Raw genomic sequence first — 6,000 nt, forward strand, 5'->3', positions numbered from 1 at the left:
GAGTGTATTGATAAGGAACAAGTCCCCTACAATCTAATGTTTTTTAGTCCACATAAACAAAACAACATTTCTCACTTAAGGGCCAAGAAGTGCAAGATGCGACATATATTACTTGGTTCCTTTATCTGTATATCACTCCCGCCCCCCAAGAGGACTAGAATAATAGATGCAAAGTTAGGTGTAAAATTCATAAGTTTAATGTGGAAAGAAAAGTGATGAATGTGTTTGTTTCGTGCCGTGACGTTAAATTAAGCTCTTATTGGGGGCAATCCAATTTATAGTGTAACTTCTTATTTATTTTAGTACTATTTTTTTGTGTTGTTTTTACAGGTTTTGGAGAAGTCTGAGTATCCAAAATTTGAAACTAAGGAGCATGTTGGAGCTTAAGTGTGGGGTGCGTAAGACCCTTGATGAAAATAAAGAGGACATGCTACTAGCCAGGCCTAAAGGCCTCGGGGAATTTTCCTAACTTTTGTTTTAAATTTAATTTGATGCTTTAGGGACATAACATATTTTTAAGTGTGGGGTGGAGGAATGAATTCTTAGTTTTTATTGCTTTATTAAGTCTTCTATTTTTTTAGGAGGGATCCTTGGCTTTTGTTTTCAGTTCTTTTCCTGTGGATAGTCCCTTTGAACCGAATATCTTTTATTTTTTTATGAATCTGTTTACTTTTAATTTATTTTATTTATAAGTGAAAAGAAAATACCCTTTTGAGTGGTGTGATACTTGCTATTTAGGTTTTATTTTTTGACTATTACTTTCTTGTGAATGCTTGATTAAAAAAACTACATATTCTTTGACACTTAATCTCATGGTTGTGACTTTGTATATAACTTATTTTATTTTTTTGAGTTTGTTATGGTCCTGTCTCTCTTAGAAGTGTAATTAATCCATCTTGATTGAACTTGTTCCATGTGTGGTGATATTTTGTATCTTAGTCTAGAACTTGTCTTGCATGTTATTGAAGCGAAATAAAAGGTGATGCATTGTTTAGGAGATGATAATAGGTTTTCTTTGATTTTTTTGGTAAATTTTTGCCTTTTTTAGTTAGTATATCACTAGTTAGACTTTTTGAGCCTATAACCTTTTGTTGGTAGCTATATTTTTCCCTTGACTATTCGTTGAATCCGTAGTTTTTGCATCTTGCTTCCTTGAGAATTATTGCATAGATTTATTCTAATTATCAATGCTGAAAAAAGGATGGTTTATTGAAAAGGTAATCAGTGATAGCTACAAAGTGCTTAAAAAGCCCTCTTTGAAAGAATGAGATGTTAAAAAAAAAGTTACCTTGACTAAAAAATAATTGAAACATTTTTGAGATGATGAGAATTACTTGTGAAATAATTGTCGATGAAATGGATGAAAATAAAGAGAAGAAAATAATGTATGATGAAGTCTTAAATTGCAAAGTGCTTAAGGAAGTGTAAGTCACTATATATAGTTTTCCGAGCTACCCGTCCCCTAGACTACATTACAACCTATTAAATTCCTATATGATTCTATTAGAGCATGCTTAATTAGTGGAAATGTACATAATGGGCAAGCCTATGGTTCATTGTGCATACATGTGAATTTTATTTGTGAGTGTAAGAGTTGTTCTTTGATGCTAAGTCCTTAATTTATATTCAATCTTTTGAACTGAGTGTGTGAACTTTCTCTTTTTTGTGAGGGCACTTCTTTCATAATGGATAAGTGATTTTATTAGCTTTCTTTGATGAGAGAAGGTGAGAAAGCTTAAATTTGATGAGTTTAAAGTCTTTCCTTGAGGTTATGAGGTTAGATGGTTGATGTTTATTTGGATGTCTTGCATAATTATTGAGAAGTCATGTCTTGAAATTGTATATGACCTAATTATTTGTATTAACCAAATTAATGACGTTCCTATTTTGATTTATTTGAGATGAGTTGTAATGTTGCTCGAGGACGAGCAAAAGAGTAAGTGTGAGGTGGTGATGTGAGACCAAAAATACATATTTTTAATCATTATTTGTGTCATATTTATTATTTATATTCATCCTTTTTAGCATAGATTTTATGGATTGTGCTAAATAGTGTATTTTATTAATAGGATTTAATTGAAAAAAGATGAAGAAATTTGGAGCTAAAACGAATTAAAGATAAAAGTTTGAAAGAAGAAAATCAAACAGTCATCATAATGGATTAATTAATATGATAATGTATAGAGGAAAGATGGGCATAATTCAAATTGAATTGAAGTTAGTTGCTGCCACGTGTCAAACAAGGACCTGTGCACAAATTGTTAAAGCTGCGGACAACTACTGTTCACTAGAAATTCTACTTCCGCTTGGTTTTGGTTCCTAATTGATTTTGGACTCAATTACTTTATTTAGGGTTTGCACATTTATAAATAGTCCATAGAAATAATTATTTGAGGTTTTAAAATTTAGAGGAGGACCTTAATTTAGGGGAGGCACTTTTGAAGAAAAAATCGTCAATACTTTTTAGGGTTCTTTTTTTGTTTTTATTTTCATATAATTTAGAAGTTAAAGCCCTTGTTTTGGTGATGTAACTCATAATTGAATGTTGAATATTATTGGTTTATGAATTGATTTTTGGTTATCAACACAAGTTACTTATGTATTCTCGTTTTACTATTTTATGCTTCTACATTCTAGTGTCTAATCTTAAAATAGACTAGAGGAGAAGTTAGATAGACAAGAGAATATAGAGAGCTCAGTCCACCCATTAAATTGAGGTGATTAGTGTTCAGGAGTGATTCCCAAACGAACACCTTGCTTGGTTATGAAATATGATGAAATATAAATGCTCGCCAGTTAGCCTATTTATCCCCGCTCAATGATGTAGTTAGATAGCTAACTGGGGTAGGCGACGAGAGGTGTGTAACCTGGATCATACTATCAACCCTTAAGACCAGTAATTTGAATACTGAAGTTAATTTTAAGCCATTAATATGATACATGAGATTCAATACACGTTGCAGCCCTGGGATTTTTCAATTGTAATTAATTTTTTTCTTTTATTCTTGCATTCTTTTCTTTTGGCACTCTTAAATAAGCAATTAAACTAGTATAATTTAGTAAAAATAGTTAATTGACAAGTCCTTTAAGATCGATAATCTGGTTCTTTTAAGAGACAGCCCGACCACGTACAACTTACTTGTGTAATTGGGAGCAATAAACACCTTGGTAAGGAAATAATTGCATCCTATGCCATGCTTGCCTTTGTGTTCAACCACAGTCTTGTACGCATGCTCAAACACGAGGACACGAAGCTCTAGAGGCGAGTGGCGCAGCTGGAAAACCTGCCTAGAATCATACTATTGCAGTGAGGAAGGCGACGAAGAAACAAAACTGATACACCAGGCACGCGCTCTCTTGCATCGTGAAGAAGACGAGCGAGAAAGGAGGCGCTTGAGATTTCTCCGTGTCGCTTTAAAGCTGAGAGTCACTTCGGTTTTAGTTCACGCACTGATGGTGCGTTTCTAGGATCGCGATGAGAAGGAACAAAGTTGGGGTCTTCTGGCAGCATACCATTGTCTCCAGCTGGGTTTCCTTTTGGGAAGAGACCAATTTAGGTCGGGTTTAAGGGTGAAATGGGATGGGATTTCTGGAGAAGATAAAATGGGTTTGGAATAAGTATTGGGCTGCTGAATAAAAGGGAAATGATGGTAAGCTGGGATTTAAGAGGAGGAAAAAAACTGCTGAAATATTGAATAAATGCGCTTAAATTTAATGAATTTGGATTAAACGACCCAAATTTTGGTTCTCAAAGAGGTTGGAGAATAAAATTAGGAGAAGCTATATTTTAATTGGTAACTCGACCATTAGATGACAATCATGGCCAAACGAAATTAAACCGTAACAAAAATGAGATCAATTAGCAAACTCGGCCAAATTAAATAAGATGAATTGATATAAATTGACGAGCTTAACTTTGACAAGATAAAATGAATAACCTAATTAGACTTTAAGACTCAAAACTACAAGATACTAATCGAACAAAATAAATAAGGTGTTAACTAAAGACTAAACTTTTGAGACAAATTTTCGAATATTTTATAAAATAAATAAATTATGTAAAACATGTAAAAGTGTATATTATTCAAACATTAAAACAATAGACTAAAGCTGCTAACAAATATTTTTTAAATTGTATAGAGTCAATTATTTCACTTTGTTGGGAACTTAAAAATCTCGATAATTAATTTATCTCTAGGATGGTCTAAATTGGGTGTCAACAACACACTCTACCTATCCAAAGTATTTTTACAAGTTTTAGACTTCATTTGACCCTCCAAAACCTTTCCCAAACATAGGGACGTCAACTAGTTAAATTTCGATAGTTTCCGAACGTTAAGGCCTATCATTAATACTATGGCTCCGAAACTTCTCAAACAAGTTATTTACAGTTATTTAGACCTAAAATAATTATTACTTGACATTTTAGGCTCTAGTATAGGTCATGGAAATTAAGGGGTGTTACAATATCCCCCTTAAGAACATTCGTCCCCAAATGACACCTTAAACCTTCTATTGGGAAAAAGGAAAAAGACACAAGACTAGAAGCCAACCAACAAACAATAACATAATGAGTCACAACTCATTAGAGGAAATTTCAACTCCTTTCAACATATAAACATAACATCAACAAATAGGAACTTAATCCACAACTTACCATAACACTAGCTCATCTTTTCACATCACATAAGGAGGTACTACCTTCTCCATTTAAATTATGACCAAAACACTTCTCATGAAAGCAATATAGCCCACTACCTATTTAAGAGAAAGTTAATAATAAGAGTCATATATCACAAAAACTCAATTTAGGCATGAATTTCTACAAGAATATACACATACTAGGTAACATGATAAGTTCAACATTTTGCATATAACTCATTTAAGAGGAAAGTTACTAATCTTAACTTTGGATAGGAGTAGGGCTGAAAGAGATGAGGATAGCGGGTCTTCATGTCGGTCTCGTCCTCCCATGTTGCACCCTCAACAAGGTGGTTCCTCCATAAAACTTTTACGGAGGCAACCTCCTTATTTCTCAATTTCTTAATTTGATGATCCAAGATCTCAACCGGGGCCTCTTCATAAGAAAGGTCCTCCTTTACCCCTAAGCTTTCTAGAGGGAGAATGGAAATCAGATCACCAATACACTTTTTAAGCATAGAAACATGGAATACCGGATGAATCATAGCCAAATCATTTGGAAACTTCAACTCATAGGCAACACTACCGATCCTCTTCAAAATTTCATACGGCTCAATATAACAGGGTCTAAGTTTTTCCTTCTTTGCAAACCTCATCACCCCTTTCATAGGTGAAATTTTCAATTAGACCCAATCTCCTACTTCAAATTCAAGGTCCCTATTTCTATTGTCAGCAAAAGAATTTTGCCAACTAAAAGCCATTTTTGACCTCTCCCTTATGAGTCGAACCTTCTCGGTGGCCTCGTACACTAATTCGGGACCAAGGAGAGCAAACTCACCCACTTCAAACAATAAAATCGGGGACCGGCACCTTCTACCATAAAGTGCTTCAAAAGGTGCCATACCGATACTTGCATGGTAGCTATTGTTGTAGGAGAATTCAATTAAAGGTAGATGATCATCCCAATTTCCCTTGAAATCAATCACACAAGCCCTTAACATATCTTCTATAGTTCGTATGGTTCGCTCCGCTTGTCCATCCGTTTGAGGGTGGAAAGCGGTGCTAAGTTTTACTTGTGTACCATGTCCACTTTGGAAAGATCTCCAAAAGTGTGAAGTGAATTGGGATCCTCTATCCTAAATGATCGACAATGGGGCCCATGTAACTTCACAATCTCTCTAACATACAATTTAGCATACTTCTCCGCCGAGTAAGAAACCTTTACGGGAAGGAAATGGGCTGACTTGGTCAACGTATCCACTATAACCCAAATGGAGTCATATTGTCGACGTGTTCAAGGCAAACCTACCACAAAGTCCATGTTGACATCTTCCCACTTCCAAGTGGGAATATAAATAT

The sequence above is a fragment of the Solanum pennellii genome, chromosome 6 (assembly GCF_001406875.1).
Source record: "Solanum pennellii chromosome 6, SPENNV200".
In the NCBI taxonomy this organism is placed as follows: Eukaryota; Viridiplantae; Streptophyta; class Magnoliopsida; order Solanales; family Solanaceae; genus Solanum; species Solanum pennellii.